Consider the following 21,051-nt stretch of genomic DNA (forward strand, 5'->3'; position numbering starts at 1 on the left):
TAGCTTCAGCACAGATCACATGCTTCAGTCTACAGGATTCCTTTCTGCTTCAAGCACCTCTCACTTGCCTAAGCTCCTGTTATCTTCTCTGTCTCCCTTTTGATGTGTATCACTTTCTGCCCACGGCACAGTTTGCTGAATGAACGTCTCTCTTATTTCTATTAGACCAGAAGCTTCCCAGGGATGGGCAGTCTGTCTCCCTTGCCATTCTTTTTTACCTAGAAGTTGCAAACCAGCCTCTGGCTGGGGCAGCCCACATGCGTTCTCTTCTGTGGTACTGCCACACATTGCTGGTTTAAAAATCTGAACAGGTTTCAGACACTCTTAAAGGGGTAATTTTACTAGAAAAATTCCAGTGTCTGTGTTAGCCGTTGGCTAGAGTGGAGGAGAGGCCACACTATCTGCCAGAGTGTGCTTTTCCAGTTTTCCAAAGCCCTCCAGAGCCCCATTGTCTCCTGGGCCCAGCCCAGTTCTTAAGCCTCCTCCCTGCCTGGTCATAGTGCACGCGTTTGGGTTACTGCCGGTCTGCTTCTCTCCAAAGAGAATTTGGCGATGAGGGAAACACACAAGGAGAAACGGGCTAGGAGAACTGCTGACCTGACTGCCTCTTGTAGCTTTTCCTCATGAATGAACAGCTCTTTAGGATAGGTTGGAGGTCTCTGCAAGAACCAGGAGATGCTGCTTCCGATCGTTCTCATGCTTACAAGGCTGGGAGAAGTTGTTCCATTCCGTTTGTGTGTCTGAAGACTAATGCTTCTCAAAAGATCCTCTCCAGCTATCACTGTCAGAGCCAGAGGAAAACCTATTTGAAGGGACATAGCACAGAGGACAGCCACCTATTGGAGAGCGAACACACAGCTTATCACTTTAAACTAATGGGAATGCAGAAGTAGTCAGAGATCCACCCCTATTCAACCCCCTTTCAAACACTTTCTGCTTAAGGATTTCATGGTCTGTGGCCTTCGGATCAGGTCAGGTAAAAGAAAGATACACATCAAGTCTAATTTTTTTTCTTTCTTTTTTTTTTTTGTTTCGAGACAGGGTTTCTCTGTGTAGCTTGGCGCCTTTCCTGGATCTCACTCTGTAGACCAGGCTGGCCTTGAACTCACAGAGATCTGTCTGGCTCTGCCTCCTGAGTGCTGGGATTAAAGGCGTGGGCCACCACTACCCAGCTTAATTTTTTTTTTTTCTTAAAAGGAAAAAATAAACAAACTTCCAAATTCATCCTTCTCATCCAGCGGGGAGTGCTTGGCTCCAAGCTGCCGGTTCTCTGCAGTCTTTGTGCCCCTTTGATTTGGGCCTTTTGTTGGTTCTCACTTGTTCCACTAGTTGAATTTATTTTTCAGTGACTTTCCTCTTTAATAATTTATCCTTTCTGAACTCAAAGGGCCAGCCTTGGACTTGCCTCTCACATTTTGGAAGGGGGGCCCTCTCTTTTCCTTCTTAGTTTCTGCCACTGTTTTCTGCAAGTGGTGTTGTAAAAGCAAAACTATCAACAACCTGCTGCCTTACCTCCTTCTTTGACGGGTGCATCGAAGCCTGGAGTTCTGCATTGACTCTGGGAGCTGGTGATTAAATGTCTTTTGGGGAACTGAATGCCTCTCTCACTGAGCACCACATACTCTTTGCATTGTATGCTCAGTCTTTCTGAGTTTTGTTTGCCTGTTTGTTTAGCTAAGTTCTCTTACCCAGGCTGGTCTCAAGTTCCCTGTGTACCTAAGAATGACTTGAACTCTTTGGGGGGAGTGGTGAGGGCAGGTTGAGCCAATGTCCTATGGAATCTAGCTAGGCTGGTCTCAAGCTTCCTATGTGGCTAAGGATGACCTTGAACTCTCAGTCCTACCTTTTCACCTGAGTGCTGAGATTGTTGGTGTATATCACTATGCTGGGTTTATACGGTACTGGTGATCAAAGCCAGGGCTTTTGTGTGTGCTAGGCAAGCATGCTACCAACTGAGCTACCTCCCTCCCACAGAAGATACTCTTTTTACACTGTCTGGGTTTTCACCAATCCTTCAAGTAGTTGTGATTCCTGTGTGGTAAGGAAGACAGACTTGCAGGAATTTGAAGTTTATCTGTAGGCACTGAGAGCACAGTGCTTAAGAGAGAACATACGGGAGCCAGACTGCCTGCTTTGAAACTAGTCATCCCTATAGGTTGGTAAGCAAAGCCTTTGGGGCTAGATGCTGAGCACTGCACAAGCAAGGTTCCTCCTTCCTGGGAGATTTCTGTGTGCACACGTGCACTGCAGTTTACTTCTTTTCTTTCCTTGGTTCTTGGTGTGTATTTGGGCCAGAGGGCTGAGCAGCTCACTCTCCCTAGCAAAAGATGAGCTAGCCCAGGGCCAGCTGGGAGAAAGAACTGTTATATCTGGTTTCAGGTCGCACCTTACAGCGAACCTCACACTTCCCTGTGAAGATTCAGGGCCTCCATGAAGTAGTGCCAGGGAGCCAAGCACCTGCTCCTCAGAGCACGCCGAGCAGAGCTGATTTCCGTAGAAGGATGGCTCTTGCTCCCCCCCCTCCTTCCTCTCCTGCTTCTTGGTGTCACAAGGCTGATTTTATCTCAGAAGCAGCTGTGTTTACTGCAGTTTAATAATTCTTAATTTCCTGAAGGGGGACACATTATATCACGAAGTCTCATCTTAGTCTGCATGATCTGGAAATTTCCACCCATCTCGGTGATATTTGAAATGTTTCTGTTTGTGAGAGACTGACTTTCCTTCTGTGTGATCCAGTTTCATTGCCCTCTCAGATACATTCCTGTCTTAAACAGCGCTGTCCGCTGTGAAGTGCATCCTCCCTGCTGCCCAGATTATCACTGAGTGCGATCTTACCTATGCGTCTTTGTTAGTCACTGAAATTTGCATGTGCATGCAAGGAAGACTGTGCATCCATGCAGCTTCACTCTCCCTTAGGAGATAGATACCCTGTCCTTTTTGCAGTTTAACTCATACAAGGTTGGAAGAAAAGGTAAGGTATTATGAACCATCCTGCCAGTCCTCTGCTTTGTGCAGGGACATTTTTCTTTGAGCAGCTCAGCATCCTGACCTTGTTTCCAATTCTGTAATATAAATATAATCCTGATTTTTCCTCATCCTACTCAATGGCTGGGAAAGTAACCCAAAATGTTTGGTGTACTGCAAGGTCTTCCTGTGCACTTAAAGGTGTACACGATTGGTCCAACTTTGTTAACGTCAGGCCTTAAGTGAGAAAATAGAACATCCTAGGCTTCAAAGTAGAGGTGGCATGTTGATTTGTTTTAATTGTAAGCAACAAGAGTTAGCTTTGAGTAATTTAAAATATGTGTAGAAGGAGGAAGGTTATCGGGAGGTTTCTGGGGTAGTGCCATAATTGAAAGCAGAGCTGAACCATTAGGTACTACAAAGCTCTCTTGAGGTCCCTCCTGCTAGCTGACATTGCTCTTTGCGTTTTCCTCAGTCACTGCCTCTCCTCTAGATGATCACCCCAGATCTTACTTCTTATTTGACAGAAAAAGGAGATTCACTCAGATCTTCTACCACCAGATTAACACCCATGCGTGTTTGTGCCAGCTGCCCTGTGTTTCCACGTCTGTTACGCTCGTCCTGTGGCTATAGAGCCAATCAGTTGAGATTTCGCTTATTCATTCAGCTCTCACATTTCTTCTTCCTCCTGTCCCCCAGTCTTTCCCGTAGGCACATATGCATCTCATTTCCTCAGTTCCTTAAAAACTGAGAAAAGAAGAACTGAGAAGAACCTCCCCAGCCCCACGCCCTCAGTAGACGGCATCCCAGTTCTCTTAGAGCTTCTCAAATAGTTGTCCGTGCTTGCTGTTCACAATTCCCGTCTTCCTGTTGGTTCTTCTTGAACCTGCACAGGCTTTCTACCCAGTACTCTAGGGAAGCGCCTTGTAAAGTGTTGTCTGTGACTTTGTGTTGCTGAGTCAGCTTCAGACTTCCCTTCTCTCTTACTCTTCCTGCCTTGAAAGGCTTTTATCCAGAAGCTTCTAGGACATCACATTCTCCTGCTTTCTTCAACTGCCTTTTCTCTGTTGTAGTTGATTGTTTTTTTTTTTTTAACTCTTTAGCTCTTAACTCTTTAGGGTAGCCTGCTGCCACCCAGCTCCCAAATAAATCACACACAGAGGCTTATTATTACTTACAAATGCCTGGCCTTAGCTTGGCTTATTTCCAGCAAGCTTTTTCTTAACTTAAATTATCCCATCTGTCTTTTGCCTCTGGGCTTTATCATTCTCTATTTCTGTATATCTTTCTTCTTTCTCCATGGCTTGCTCTGTAGCTAGGTGGCTGGGTGGCTGGCCCCTGGAGTTTTCCACTCTTTGTTCTCTTGCTCTTTCTTCTTTTCCTCCCAGATTTCTCCTATTTATTCTTTCTGCCTGTCAGCCCTGCCTATCCTTTCTCCTGCCTCGCTATTGGCCATTCAGCTCTTTATTAGACCAATCAGGTATCTTAGCCAGGCAAAGTAATAAAGCTTCAAAGAGTTAAACAAATATAACATAAAAGAATGCAACACATCTTTGCATCATTGAACAAATGTTCCACAGCATAAACAACTGTAACACAACTCAAAATAATATTTTACAACACTCTATCTTGCTTACTGTGTCCAGGATGTAGCCCTTCAGTCCTTAGGGATAACTCTCCTTCTCTCTCCCTCTCTAAGATGTCTTCCTCAATTGGCCAGAGAATTGCATCCTTCCGTCCCAGCATTACTCACCCACCTGCATTTCTTAATTTTTCCCCCATAGCATGTGTCACCATCAAATATACTCTATATATGACTTACTTGGTCATTTGTTATTGTCATCTTCTACTGAATTATGAGCTCTGTGAGTAACAGTGACCATCTGACCAGCACTACTGTATCCCTGGCATCTAGACAATACTTTGTCCATAAAAGTAGGTACTTGGTGATCATTTGTTGAATGAATACATGAAAGAAAGACAAAGAATGTATTCAGGGAAAGTATCAAGGGTCACCTGTTGGAGAATTGACTTTGCAATGTTTCAGCTCCAACCACTTTTGTTCTCTTGTCATTCCACTACAAGTCGGCATTCCTAGCATAGAGCTGTCAGAGCTGTTCGCAGGGAATGCAGTAGAAGGGTATTTAGCTGGCATTCTCACATGCTATGAGCAAAGGCACCCAATTGGAAATTTCAAAAAAAAAAAAAAAAAAAAAAAAAGTGGATTCTGTATTTGCCATCCTCAAAGAATACTTGGTAAGTAAAAAGTATCAGTTATTCAGGCGCTTACTGTTGACCATTCTTTGCCATAAAGAATCCAGTTTGCATTAGAAGCTTAAGATCATGGCACAGATACTACCTGTTTGGAGATCTGAGCAACTGTAGTGTGCATTATTATGTGCAGATAGAACCATTGTAATAAAAACAACACAACGTTTTCTTATTCTTCTAATACCTTGGCATATGTCCTAGTTTCCCAGAATGATTGATTCTGATTTTACATTAGCTGGCACTTCACAAGGGTCTAGCCTCCCTTCTCTACTTACCTTTGGGCACACTCTGGACCCAGAGCATCTCGAGTGATACTTGATAGAATGAAGATGCTGACTTGGTTCACCAGAAATGGACACAATTGTATTTGCTGAAGGCACTAGGAAAACTGGGGCCTTCCATGTCTTCCCATCTAGCTGCCTGGTCAGGTTCTCTCATCCTCTGAATTATCATTTTGCTAATTTAAGAAGTACACTTTCTTTCTAAATAGAGCTGTCATGTAAATGGCTTTGCACACTACCTACTTATGAACTTCTTTCCCTCAGTTATTCCTGATTCACGATGTCATTCTCTCCGGCCCTAGCCAGATGGTTAGCAAAGCAGAGAACAGTGACAAAAATGTAACTATCTCTGTGTGCCATCAGTTTGTTGTGATTCTTGACATGAATGGTGCATCTGAAATTGTTTCGCTTGTGTTAAGTCTGATCTGAATGGACGGAAAAGGAAGGTAAGTCTCATGCAAATGTGTGATGCCTTCTTCCCCTGCAGGAGCTCCCTTCAGGTGGCAATGCAATACAAAACTAAATTCCTAACTTGCCTGTAAAGGTGCTTTTTAAAAAGAAATATAAAAGTTCCAGTAGAGCACTGATTTTCACAAGTGCAGTTTCTGTTATGTACTCTGTGTTGTTAAATGGCCGCCTCCGATCTCTGTATTCTCTGGGCTTGCCAGCCCACTGGCCACCCTGTTCTCCCAGGTCACTGGTGTCTAAGATAATCTCTGCTGAAGGAGACATGGCCAGAGCTACACCAAGAGGCACACTTGGCCTTCTGATTCACTTGTTTGTGAATTAGTCTCTTGTAGCATTTGCTGAGGACAAGGCGAGTTGCTAAGTATTTATTTCTATTAGATGGTAAAAGGGAATTCGGACTGACTGAGTTTCTCTTCCTGTTTCTTTTCAAACTTGTTTTATTCCAAGTTTTGAGCTAATTTACCAACCCTTTAAGTTTCTTCAGCAATAGATTTAGAAGGATCCTTTTTTTTTATAACTTAAAAAATGTACTTACATATAACACACACGCACACACACTCACACACACACTGCACTCAAGGAAAACAGTGTACAAAGTAGCCATGGTACTCTAACTTGGGCTTTCTTCTCTTGGCTTCTTTATTTTGGAATTTTTTTTTTTTTTTTTGGTTTTTCGATGGAATTTTTATATAATAACCATGTGTGCTATTTAAACAGTTATAATTATTTTTAATGAGAGGAGCAGGCTCTGAGTCTGAGCCCCTTTTAACTTAGGAAACATCTATAACTTCAAGTAGCGGGACTGGGTGGGACAGGGACAGAACAGTCAATCTCTGGTTATTCTCAGACAGAATCCCTTTTGTCTGACTTGTCCCCTGTCCTTTGTCTGCACTTTTGCTCACTGGCACCTCTGCCAGGGAGAGGACTGAGCTTAGCAGCCCTAGAAATGGTAAAGCCTTGTAATTTAGGAAGTTTTGCATTCTGTTTGCCTGCTTCGTTTATCTGTCCACAGATAACCTGCACTGCAGTGCTAGATGCCTGGGTGTGGGGTACATGGTGCAAGAGCTCAGGTAAGGAACCCAGCTCTACTTGAGAAGGCAAGAAGCCAAGACTGTGGAGAAGGGGGAGTGGGGCTAAAGCTGAGTTTTTCCTGTTGGTTACTTTTTATTGAAACATCAGAATTGTTCTGATTATTACCTAGAAGAAGAGTTGTCATAATTCCAGGAAGTATTCCTTTAACATTTCAAATGTGCATAACAACTACTGTTCTGTTAGAGGTCAACGTTTTATAGAGCTATGTAAATAAGCATTGTATATACTGATTAGAATTTATGATCATCAAAATAGGACGTCTTTTTGAAGAGTCCTTATTGATTATCTACTTATGGGAAAGAGACAGTAGACTTTTAGGTTAAAATTAACAGCTTGAATTTGTTTTGAGGGCTTTAAAAATGTATCTTGGTTAATTTAACATTGAATATATTTTGTGTGTGTGTGTGTGTGTGTGTGTGTGTGTGTGTGTGTGTGTGTGTAGAAAGTAGATCACTGGGTCCATTAAAGAGCTCCTCAGCCACAGTGTGACAAGGACAAAGGGGATTTTTTATTTTTTAGGAGCTCCCATTCATTTCTATTTACACTGAGGTCTGGATGCTGCTAATAAGGATCACAGTGACCAAAGATGCACTTTGAATCTTGATATTGGCTTTTCCTTTTAACTGTTTTCCCGTTTCTATAATCACCTGTCTGTCCATGAAATACTCAGAGGTTTTTAAGGTTTCTCAACACAATTCGAAGGAATTCTTCCAGTTTCTCAACTTGCTCCCTCTTCTGTCTAGCCATCACTCCAAATCAATCACTGATTCATTGTGAGGAACAGATTGGCAGTATTGAGAAATGCATAAGCTCTGCAAACCTTTGCAATTCTATTGTTAGACATTTTACCAAATCTCACATGTGCAAGAGGGTGTGTACAGTGTTGTTCACTGCAGTGTTGGTTAGAGCCTACTAATGTGGAAAGAGATAAATGATGCTGGCCTACTTACAAGGCATTTGAAAGAATGAATAGCATTTATCGTAAAAGGATAAAATTGGGTGAAAAACACAAGCTAAAAAGACAGAACACTTCGTTACCATTTTTGGAAATTGCCACACACACACACACACACACACACACACACACACACACACACCAGACATCCCTAATCAGACACACACAAATCAGTTTTAAAATATCAAAAGAAAATTCAAAAGGATACACACTGATTGTATTAGTAATTTTTCTATTCCTGTGATAAAACACATGGCCAAGGCAACTTCTAGAATGGTCTTAGTTTCCTGAGCGAGTGGGATAGGAGTCTGTCCTGGCGGGGACTGTGGCAGCAGGTGGCAAGCGTAGCAGCAGGAACAACCAAGACCTCACATCTTGAACCAGATGCAGGAAGCAGAGAGAGTGGACTGGGAATGGTCAGTCTTTGAAACCTCAAAGCCTGCCTCCACTGACACACTTCCTCCAATAAAACTTTACCCCCTGAGGCTCCCCCAAACACACTACCAGCTGTAGACCAAGCATTTTAAATGCCCATGTCTGTAGGGGACATCTCATTCAAACTACTACAGTGATATTCATGCTGATGTTTTCTCCTGGAAGTCAGAGGGAACGGAGGTAGGGTGAAACATAAGAGGACTCGGTCAGTGTTGACATGGGCATTTAACAAATATAAATGTAATTGTCATATAAGTGTATGAATATATACATGAAAAGTTTTAGCAAATTTATGTGTGTTCCAAATTATTTTCCTGTCCATATTACTTTAGTGTTTTTTTTTTTTAAGTGCATTAAGTTTAAGAGAGTGAGTCATTATCATTCAACCTATAAGATGGTTAAGCCAGGCTATAGGGGTTGGGGTGGAAGTTGAATGTATTCTGTGTCTAGAATCGTAACAGCCTAGCTTAAAGCCTAGAAGAGTAATGGAAATAAAAACCATGGAACCAAGACATTAAGGGGGCGAATCTCTTCGTAGGATTCGTAGGGCTGACGTTAAGCCACCAGAGAGAAATGACACAGAAGCACCGTGGCTCCTTGCCACCTGATCCTAGCTAGACTCTGGGCAGGTCCTTTTTATCCCAGAGTGTAAAGTCTGGGACGCCTCTGTCGCAGGTATTAGCTCCCCTGTGCTCCTGCAACCGCAAACACGTGCCTTAAAAAGGGATCACCGCTCCCACCCCACCCCAACCCACAGTGCCATCATTTTTGGCTAGCATTTTTATAGAAGTCTTGTTAGAGGAGAGGTCTGATCTTTCTGAGTAGAATGAGGAATTTCATAAAGTGAAATGTATGGTCAAAGAGAAATCTCATCCCAGCACCAAGGAGGCAGAAGAAGAGAGACCCTGAGTTCCAGGACAATTTGGATTACACAAGACCTAGTCTCGGACATCAAACAAGAAAACAGAATAGAGACATCTCTCTCTCTGATTCTGGATGTGCACAATAGTCTAGATCACCTAGAGGACTGGGTGGGGGCAGGCCTGGGATGGAGGGAGGCTCCTACTCTCATTGTCTCGACTCCTGTTTTCTTGGCTAGTCTAAGCATTTTCCCCACTCAGCACTGGTCTCCAGTGAGATCTTTCTGCCTGATTGCTTCTGACCTCTGTTACCTGCCTTTGAAGGCCTTTACATGCCTCCTGTTTTACCTCCACTGCAGTGAACCAAGAAACTGTATTTCCCTGCTCACTGGGTGCGGACAGGAAGGAGAAAACTAACAAGATTGCTAATGAAGAGAGAAAGGAAAGTCTCAGCAAAAGTCAATTTCATGTCTTACCCAGCTTATAATAGTAGAGTAACTAAAGAAAAAGGGTCTTTAGGCCTGGGTATAGTTCACTGATACAGTGTGTGCCTACTGTGCGCTCAAGGCTTTGTGCTCTATCACTGCAGTGGGGAAAGGGTTAATTTAGCTGCAGTAAAGTCAGTCTAGACACAAAGATGTTCCCAGAGCTGAACCTCAAGTGAAGCAAAGGATATGCCTGACTGTAGAGTGCAGGGGGCCAAAAATCCTGACACAAACAAGAGTTAGGGTTCCTTTGGATTCCGCACCTTGGGGAGTCTCATTCCTCAGCCCATCCCATTCCCTGGTTGAGTTGAAATGCCCCTCCTCAGCGTTTGTGTCAGCGTTGAGTCTGACCTCTTCCCAGCTGTGGACAGAGATTAAGAGTTGTAGCGTATGGGTCATTTGGTCTGTCTTTATCTTGTCATTTCAGACTACATCTGGAATTGTACGGCAGTCACTGGAAAAAGGGTTTCAGTTAGAGGGTTGTAATTTGAAAATTTTCAGGAATAACTCTTGCCATTTAGTGTGGATAATTGAAAATTGTCCCCTCCATTAAGTTCAATAGCTCAAACCTGGCTCTGTGTAGCACTGTGGCAAAACACAAACAGGTGGCTTAAATTTCCTTAGGAACCAAGGAAGTGTCTTGATATTTCTTCTACCTCCTCTCTAAGTTGAGTGCTTTACTGGTGTTGAATTGGTGAAACACGTTCTTATGAAGGAGCCTCTAAACATGCATGACATTTTTGTCTCCAGGAATCAATATTACAGTCATGCTCATAATCTCCTGGCCTTTCTTTGTAAAGACAGAACTTGAAGGTAAGTTTTAGCCAAATCAAGCCAGAATCATACTGAATAAAATGCAGTGAATATCAATTTCTCTGTCTGTCTGTCTATCATCTATCTATCTCTAATAGATATAGAGTTATAGATTTCTATAGATATCACATACATATATATGTATATAGATATAGATAGATATAAAGATAAAAAAGACCACAGTATGCATAATAGGTATAGAAGAAAAAGAGACTCAGATCTATGTCATAGATATTTTCAACAAAATCATGGAAGAAAACTTCTCTAATCTAAAAGAAGAAGTATTTATCAAAGTGTAAGAGGCATACCTTATAGCAAGAGGCATGCAGAATACCAGATAGACAGGACCAGAAAAGAAACCCCCTGTGTCATATAACAGCCCAAACACTGAATGTAGAGAACAAAGAATGAATATTGAAAGTGACAAGAAAGAAAGATCAAGTCCCACAGAAAGGCCCATCAGATTCATAAAAGAAACACTGCTGGATTTAAAACTACAGATGGACATAAACACAGTGAAAACTGGGTGACTTCAATACCCCATTCTCACCAGTAAACAGGACATGTGGAAAAAAAACTATAATGATAAACACTCACCCAACAAAAGAGACACAGTTTCCATACCAAGAAACACTATCAATGACCTAACTCCTAACCCCACTGTAAATACACAAATGTGAGAACCCAAAACAATACATTTATACCAAAAATCCCATAGTAATATACCCCAAGAAAAATGACTGTGAATTCAAAATGGTAATAATAAAAATTATCAAGGAACTCAAAGAGTATATGAATAAATGACAAAATGAAGACATTGAAAATTGAAACAGCTGACTTAAACAATGCAAATGTTTTAATAAATGAAAATATAATTTAATAAAGAGAAAATCTCTGAAGAAAAGCCAAAAATAAAATAAAACTTTCAAACAATTTCAGAGCAAAGCATCACCAACAGGCTGGATCAAGTAGAAGAAAGAATATCATCTTGAAGACAAAGTAGAAGAACTGGAAAGAAAATGTCAAGTCCCTAAAACACAATTAAATCAAAACAACCCAAGAACAGATCATGTAGAATCTCTGGTTTGAAGCTGTTTCCTGTTAACCTAATTTCGTCAGGTACCTGAGAGCTATATGGGGCTTAGGGTTCAGTCTTTAGACAATTTGGTGTTGATATTCAAGTGGAATTTCAGAAGTAGTCCTAACTCTACATGTTAAGTGAAGTTTCTAAGCCCAGGATCAGACCTGTAGAGTTATGAGTCTCACAGCTGTTCTTTAGAAGTGTTGGGGGAGGTGCACAGAAATTTTCTTTAGGCAAAGTGCACTGGATCAGTTGGCAAATGTGAGTCTAGGATCCCTGCTTGAAGATGGGAGCAGAAGGAGGTTGAGTTGGAAGGTAGGCATGTGGGCATGGTTTCTAGTATTGGTCTAATGACCCTTCCTGGAGAAAAACATTTCTTGATCATTTAGGTAGGTGGAGCTGGTGGTGTATGTTCTAGAGAAGGGGCCAAGAATACACAGTGAGGATGGATGGAGGTGGTAGGGTTGCTCAGAGTTGGTGATAGGAGTTAGATTTCCTGCCTAGGGGTAGGGAGTGGGTTAGGAGGCAAGGGCCCTGGGGAAGTGGAGAGTTATCAGCACCTGTTGGGCCTCCTGAGAAGAGGTGCTGGAAGACAGGTGCAGGAAAGGTGTTCCTCAGGTAGAGTACAGGATGCTTTACAAGTTCTTAAGCATAAAGTTGTAGGTGAAAAGTTACTTACCATATTTGGACATTAACAACTAAGTATTTGATCATCTTCCTTATGGGAAAAGTCTTCATTGTGGGGTGTACATTCTATTGGACATACCAGTAAAATGCAGTTACTATGACTCTTAGCAGAGTATATTCGGAAATTGTTGGCAGCCTTGACATCCTTGAGGAAGCAAGAGCTAAAGTTTTCTTTATTTTTTCGTTTTCCTCCTTAGATGATGCATTGTTTTCTAAATATGACGAGTTTTTACTGAGCCATAGTCAACATTCACCTTCCTTGGGAAGCTATATTACCATTTAGAAATAGCACTAAAATCCCGGGCTCATTTCTACCTTATGTGAACACTTTGATTATGATCAGTTTTATTTTAGCTGAATTATTGCTGCCCTTTCCCGTTTATCCACTCTGCTGTCCTTTCTGGATTGGATCTTGCTTCTCTGTATATCCCCAGTGGGTACTGTTGGCCACAGAAATAGGGTTATGGGAAATACATTCTCTTACTTCTTAGCTCAAATTCAGCATAACTTTATCCTGTCTCCTATTTTAGACCTCTTTCTTTCTTTCTGATAAGAAGTCCCTGAGATACTGTATATGCAAAGGACCATTTTTAAGTCATTACATGTAGTAAAACTAAGGTCTGGTTTTACGGAAAGTAATGGTAAGGTTGAAATGGGACCTGCTATTGCTTTCTTTCTCTTCTTTATTGAACTGTTGTCCATGCCATATCCAGTGGTCTGTATTGTTGATGTTTATGTCTGTCATACTCTCAGTGTAGCCCACTGGGAGACATTCAGAGTATACAATGAAAACTCCTTTTGGGTGGGATTCCCACAGCTGGAGAATGTGCTGTTAATGACCTAGCTGTGGGGGATGAGTTACTTTTCAGCGAGATTAGGATTATACCGTGACCACAGTATTCTTTATCATTAAAACTTAATCCTGCTCTAAAATTTTTAAAAGGTTTTTTATTTTCCTTTATAATAGGCCATTAAAGTAGAAAAAGAGAAAAGAAATGAGAGGGAACCAGATTTGACTGTCTGTGCCTGGTGGTGAGCTCTGGATTCTCATCACCCTATACTGATCGATTTGTGATGGCTCTTGGAAATGCACTTGGAATGCATAAAAACCCTGCTCACTCTTTTTGGAATGCATGGAGTGTTTACAGGAAATTTGGCAAGAGCAGAAGAAGGTTCATGGCATCCTTTTCCACAGCTTTGGAAGGAGGCATGATTTTAGGGGAGCCTCGCCCTTTTCATTGCCTTCATCAAAGCCAGAGTCTGTTCTCCCCAGCATAACATACAAAGACCTGTTGTGATCTGGCCACGGCCTCCTCTCCAGCCTCATTTCTTTGTTCCACACCCTAAGTGTGCAGTTCTGGAAATCACCAGCCTGTGCAGTGCCCTACACATGCCTCCCTGACTTTGCTCCTGCCAGCCTCTCCATCACAGAGGCTCTGGCCCTGTGCACTGTGCATGCTGTGGTCATGGCCCTGGAGATACGGGGTTATTTGGTTTCCTTCCTTCCTGTTACTCTGAAGGCGTCTTAAAGCTAAGTCAGTGTCTGTGATATCATTTGCCCTACACTCCTCAGTCAAGCTCTCTGTAGGCGCCTCACAGAAGATTCTTTTGAGGGCGAGACTTGTAAAGGACCAAGAAGTTGATTGTGTTCTTGGTGGAAGAATGCTTTCTCTCCAGAGTATCTGGAAAAAGAATTATAAAGGTTGATATAGCCATCCACAAGGCTAGAAAAATACCAGTCCTTTCTGGTTTCACTTAAGAGACAAAAGCCCATTGTTGATCACTTATCCAGAATCTTGACTATGGGAGAAAACTCTTGGGCCTCCATTTTTATTTTCACTTCATCATATAAAAACCAGCTAACAATGTAAGTTCCTGAAGCGATGAGACAAGAAATCCAAGTGCCATAAATCCTAATCCTGGATTCCCTTCATGTTTCCCCATTAATCTCGAGAGTGACCGCTTACGCTCTAGAGTCTATTGCCCAGAGACTGAGCGAGTCTTCCTGAATGGCTTTTGCCCTTTCTAGCACTTTTCACTGCTGCTGTGGCACTTCAAGTTGAAACTCTCCTGTTAAGCCCACACCCACATTGTGGTCCTTCCCTCTCAGTGGGGGGTCCTGTGGCCACAAAGCTCATTCTAGTCTATGTGCCAGGAGTCACCCAGCATGACTGGCTTTTCCTGTGCTCAGACAACCATGAATGCCTGGAGCCACATTAGAACTTTGGATCCCACATCCTCTCTCCCCAATATTTACTGACATTGTCTGCTTCGTACAGCTGCTTCAGCGCCGTCTACTGAATTTTATGAGTCAGGTCATGTTCCAGTAAGTTTCTCAAGCACCAAAGAAGGTATTCAGAAGGGTCATTGGCATTGGGACCTGTGTTTGCTGTCAAGGGTCTTAAGTACCATGTGCTTCAAGATGTGTGCAGAATACAGAGTGCAGTTACTGCTTCTTTACTGCTTGGACTTACTTCAGGGCCTCAATATGCTTTCTCACCCATGGCTAGATTCAAGTGCTTCAGCTTATCCTGCCTCACACTGTGGGGAACCAGAGCTCTTGCTGCCTCCGCTCTGAGAACTTGGTGCTCGCTTGTGAATTAAAGGAATCTGCTGTTCGGCAACGATAAAGCATGGCTGTCTAAGTGTTCTGCTTGCTTTCAAAGTACCTTAGTGTAAGGAAAAGACGTCTGGTAGAGTTCAGGGGACTAGAGATGCTCCAGACCTTTCTGGTTCCTCATGACCAAATTTAGCATATGCTGAGACACTGTGTTTCGAGAGCCTTTGCATTGCATTCCCAGCAGCTTCCTCTGACTTCCTCAGAATTGCCCACCTCTATGTGACTTCAAGGCTTTTGCTTCTGGGCTGGAAGATAACTCTTCTCTCTTCCATGTGATAAACTTCTGTGGTTCTGTAGAAACTTAGGAGTCAGCAGAATCTTTAGGGGGTCCAAAGGGACCAGAGCTGGCATTCTTAACAAGCTTTCTGTGGAAACAGAAGCCACAGTCCCTTAAGAAACCCTCCTCCAGTTCCTAGTTTAGAGTCCCATGTTTAGTGTGCTTCTTACATCAACTACCTTTCACAACTTCATGTTTTCTTTTCTTTATGCCTTTTCTGGTTCCTATTGCTCTTATGTGTGTTTTATATATTGTGAGTAGGTTATAGGACCATCTACTGTTTGGGCACACCCTATAAAATTTTTGTATTAGTTCTTTGAGGATATCCAACAGTGTGTTTTGACCATATTCACCTCGCTTTTCTTCTCACCCAACTTTGTATTCTTTCTTTTTTCCCCCCATCAAGGCCAATTTGTGCTGCTCAGATATTCTGGCCTTCCACCAGAGCCTGGTCAACCTATTAAGGGCCACCTATCAAGGGCTATTTTTAGAGAAAACTGACCCACCATCTCCCAGCAGCTAAGAAGTGCCAATTACTCTTTATCTAAAGGTGGATCTTTATGCCTAATTCCCCTCCATGCTGGTATTTGGTCTAGTTTAGGCTTGCTCATGTTTTATACATGCTGTCACAATCACGGTGAGTTTATAGGTAGAGCTTGGGCTGGACTTGTCATAGTGTGGTGCATAGGGCTGCATTGTCTGTGTTTTAGGGACAGGCAAATTGGCCATTAGCAGAGTGGCTAAATCAGATTGAGATATTATGGCATATTATAAATAAAACTCAAGAATTTGAGCCAAATTGTAATCTTAAAATATTGGTCATAGTGGTCAATAGTTTCACAGAAAAGGCCTTCTGGAATAGTTAAATTTCACATGAACAACAACAAAGACATATATAGTCTTAATAGTGGAAAAAATACTATCTCTGAAGGGTAGTGCCTGTCTCTTGGCCTTTATTCTGGAAATGGAATTGTGTCAGGTCATTGAAATCTTTATGTGAGGGTGTTGAGAAAAAAAATCATATAAGATAAATGAACCAGTTTTGAAATATTCAACCCAGTGGCATGTAACATATTGGCAGTGCTGTGCAAACTTCACTGTTTCAAACTAATTTCAAACTATTTTCTTCACTTCCAATGGAAGCATTGCCTGAGGCACTGTACTCTTATCCAGTATTCCTAAGCATTTTGCTCATAGCACCTAAATGTCTTGGTTTATTTAAATGACATTTACTGATACTTACATGGTTAGAAGTGAAGACTGAAAAAAACCCTTTAAAGATTTAATTTATACATTCATCATCATTATTTGTTTAAGAAAAAATCCTTAATATCTGACTTAGCAGAAGACAACTGGATAAATGGTCTTTTGAACCCACTCAGTCTATAGTGGCCTACCCACCAGCCTCCTTACCAGTTCTTCCATTTCCAGTGGTCAGTTAACCATGGTCTGAAAGTATGCAGTGAGAAGCCTTAGGGTTGAACTAATCATGATCTTTAAGTTGCATACCACATTAAAGTAGCATGGTAAAATCAAGGCTGAATAAAATCAATACTTTGCTGATTTATTAAAGGACTTCCTAAGTAAAACTAGTCTTATATTTTAGTTTTAAAGCTTTGAGTGTGTGACTGAAGAATCCATTGCCTCTTGGTAGAGTTGATGAGTCTGAGGCACCATCCTTTTAGCTGTTGTTTTTATAACTTGATAAACCCCTGCAAAGGTCTTATCCATCTCCCAGGAGTCCATGGACCAGTACTTTGAGAACTGCTATCCTAGGTAGTAAGTAAAGAAGGAAAGCACAAACAGCTTTACAGGGTGCTCATTCCAGCCACCTCATAAAGAATGCCTGGCAAGCCAGAAGACAGTTCCCTGTTGGCATATTACAGCACATTTAATTGATTCTACAGAAATACTCATGTCCACTCATGAGAGTTTGAGAGATAGTAAAACTAACTTCAAAGTCACTCCTTTGTCATCTACCCAGAAATCTAACATTTGTGATTCCAGTCCCTTTAATATGTTTGATTTGATTGAACATTCATTAGAATGTATTTTCAATGAATTATACCTTATTAAGATTTTTAAGATTAACAAAGAGATTTTTAATTTTTTTGTATAGAATTCCAAGTTTTAAAAAACTATAATTCAGCCAGATGTGGCAATATACACTTGGATACTTGGGTAGTGGAGGCAGGAGAATCAGGAGGTCAAGATTATCCGCAATTATATAAGGAGTTTGAGACTAGCCTATGCTGTATGAGACCCTGTCTCCTAAAACAAATCATGAAACAAGCAAAAGAGTTCAGATTCAGATTTCTATTAGTTTCTTTTACTTTGATACTATTCCTGCTTAAGACTCTAAACCGAGTAGAGTTCAAAGCTCAGAATCCTCATTTTGGAGCCCTTTTAATTCTCCTGTTTCTAGAACTGTGCTAGATGCTTTTTGTCATAATCTATAGTGTCAGGAATTAGTACATGCATTTTTTTCTCTTTGTCCTGGGTAGGTAGAATAACTGATGTGTTTTCTTAAATGTTCATTCCTTTCAATAAAGTTTCTAATCTGCCATTTTAACTGTACCAATAGATAATTTGGGAACTGCTAATATTTTACAATTATTTTGCTTTATAATAAGTATTTTATTTATTCTTTGAAAATTCCATGCATGTGTACAATGTATCTTGGCCATATATACCCTTTGCTCTCACCTCCAACTTTCCCAGGATACCCCATTCATTATATCTCCTTCATAACTTCCTGTCCTTTTATAATTATTTGTAGTCGTGAAGTTTCTCAGGTTCTGCCCAGCCCTGCGATCCCTCCGCAGCTTATAAAATAATCATTCAGAGGCTTAATATTATTTACAAACTGTATGGCCCATGACAGGCTTCTTGCTAGCTAACTCTTACAGTGTAACTCAACCCATAGCTATTAATCTATCACCACGTGTTCCATGGCTTTACCTGCATCTCATTACATGTTGCTCTTAGGATGGCAGTCTGGCATCTCCTCCCTCTGCTTTTCTCTTTCCTGTCTCTTCTTGGATTTCCTGCCCACTTCTAAGCTGCCTTGCCATAGGCCAAAGCAGCTTATTTGTTATCCAATGGGAACAACATATATTCACAGCATACAGAAAGACATCCCACAGCAATTATTTATTTTTAACTGACTGAGTTCAGTTAGCACTATCTATATGTGCATGCATGTGGGGTCACCCATGGGGGTATGAAGAACCTAACAGGGGCCACCCTCCTAAAGAAGAGTGGCCCTCTCACCCCAGCAGGATCAGCTTTCCAAAGCTCCTCTCTCTGTACTGTTTTGTTCTGATGAGTTCAAACTTGGCTTAAAACCAAAACATACCTACAATTGATAGGGAAGTGTAATTGACTGTAAGTTGCCTAGTCTCAAAGGCTAGCATGATTTTAATCTGTATTCTTGGATTATTTTATTTAAAAAGAAACAACAACCCCTTGCAATCTTAGCATCAGCTAGAAGACACGATAGCAAAACAGCAGTGAGGTTCCCAGACCATGCAGTAAATGGAGAGAAACCAGCAGACCACTAGAGAATGGAAGGAGTTTGAACTGTGATACCTTCCACCTAGTCAAGAAAGCTTACATTTGGGAATCAGAAAACCTAAGATGATCTCTGGAAGAGTCTACACAGCAAGAAATCCCCTGCTTTATGCCTGTTGTCCCTTCTTACTGTTCAACCCACTTCGGTGCCAGTAGCCTACAGGCAGAGGCCAGGCAATGGTTCAGGCCATGGGTTGCTCTAGCAGAGGACACTGTGACAGGCCCAGGACAACAGGCCTGCCATAAATCCAAACCCATGCACTGGTCAAGAAATCTTAACAGGCTTCCCTAACATTTAAAGCACAGACTAAGAAAAATTTTAGCACAAGTATACCATAAGGAATTTATTTTCCTACCTCAGCCAGGGATCACTAAAAAAATTGATAACCACACTCAAACTTGTCCTGGCAGTGATACCCCTTAACTCAGTTGCAGACTAGACACTCAACTTATATCACCTATGATTTTCACAACTACAAAATGACTTTGAAGATAAAGTCAATGTTATAAAGAAACAAATAATCTATTACCAGCTAGAGCCGGTGGAAGCAGTGTGTGGGAATATTAAGAGCCCTGAACTTCATGTAATGCTTAAAATAACTAAATAACTAAAACTATAAAGAAGAGGTTAAACCAAAAGAACAGGCAGATTTGAAGGAAGTTTGTAATGATCATAGAAATAGAAATGACCATTGAAGTTTAAAAATCTGTTGATGGAATAAAATACCAAACTAAACAAATCTGAGGAAAGACGGAGGATAGGAGTTAGAAAATTATCACAGTGCAGTACAGAGAAATAATAAAGTGGAAAATGTTTGAAAAGAGGGCTGGGGGCTACGCTTAGTGGTAGAGCACTCGCATAGCATTCGTGAACCCCTGGGCTCCACTCAGGGAACCACAAAATTAAGTTCAGGAGGAGAAGTTCTGAACATGGTCTACTATATAGTTGAGACCACAGACTACGGAAAAATTAGTTGTACTAAGTAGTTTTTCATGCCTGAAGCAGGCTGCTCAAAGAAAAGGGTGTGCATTTAGCTTACAGTTTTGGAGGTTCAAAGGTCAAGATCATTAGCTTGACCTCTGGTGAGGCAGCAGATGACTCATCATGGCAGGATTACAAGTAGCAGCAAATGGTCATAGCTTGAAAAGAGCAGAAACTGGTGCCCTGCAGTCCCATGAGGGCATGTCTCCAGTGACTGAAGGACCTTCCACTCCGTCTCACACTAAGGGTTTCACAGTACTTCCTGATCCTATATCTTGGGCTCCTGGTGGGCACAAATCATAAACAACAGCAGTAGTTTCTTAAGAGAGTGGTTGTGGATTTTGTGTAGTTGAGAAGTATATTGCATTAGAGACCGAAGTCATAGACACTTCTAAAAGGAGAAGGGAGGCCCTGACTACACAAATGTACACCCTAAAGAAGCTGCATAACACAGAGGACAAAGGGAACATCCACAAGAAGAACTCAACTCCTGGGAGCCAAACCCTTGTGGCCTGCCGTGTATTGGTGAGTAGTGAGTGGGTGTCCTATCGTTTGCCTTGTCCTTGGCACCCTGGTCATGCGAGCATGTTGAGTAATACAAAGCTGTCTTCTCCTGTTTCTTTGTTGTGAAGTGATGTTAGTTGCTGACCTCTCATGTGTGTAGCCTTTACAGCTGCGTATTATCATCTCTCATTTCAGGCTTAATCACACCCAGTGATCTGAGTTTGAGGAGTTAGTTCCCGCCTACCCTCCCCCTCTTCTTTCTTCTTCCTTTCTTTCACTTTTAGGTTTTGGTCATAAAACCAGAATCGTTGTTGTTTGGCCATGCCCTTGGGATTTTTTCTGGCTTTGTAGACAGGAAATGAAATGCCTACAACTCTGGCCTGGACTTGATTTTCCCAAGCTCATTCCCTTTTTGTGACTGGACACTCATGTCCATGTCTTTAGGATGTAAACATAGATCTGAAGGAATCCCCCAGTTGGGAACCGTCCCTGGGAGTGAGATGTGTATGACAGGAACCCTCACTTGTGGACTGTGAGCCAGAGGATGAGGCAGTGGGAATGGGTATAGAAGCGGGGAGGGAGCACAGATTTACAGACGAGGGTGGTACAGAATATTGCCCTGGTCCTCCAGCATCCTCTCTCAGTTTTCACTGTTTCTGTTTGCTGTTCAGTCCCAGGTGGTCTCTTGATGGAGAGACTTCAT

General features: G+C 41.8%; 1 protein-coding gene and 1 non-coding gene across 4 annotated transcripts in view; one reads left to right on the forward strand and one right to left on the reverse strand.

Moving 5' to 3' along the window:
- The window catches only part of Arhgap26 (Rho GTPase activating protein 26), a 400,407-nt gene that overhangs the window by 265,308 nt on the left and 114,048 nt on the right, over positions 1-21,051 (forward strand). The gene's annotated exons all lie outside the window — the stretch shown is intronic.
- On the reverse strand, positions 18,990-19,122 carry LOC114684897. Its single transcript, XR_003733417.1, has one exon. It is a non-coding gene; the product is annotated as a small nucleolar RNA SNORA42/SNORA80 family (small nucleolar RNA).

The sequence above is a fragment of the Peromyscus leucopus genome, chromosome 19, assembly GCF_004664715.2.
Source record: "Peromyscus leucopus breed LL Stock chromosome 19, UCI_PerLeu_2.1, whole genome shotgun sequence".
In the NCBI taxonomy this organism is placed as follows: domain Eukaryota; kingdom Metazoa; phylum Chordata; class Mammalia; order Rodentia; family Cricetidae; genus Peromyscus; species Peromyscus leucopus.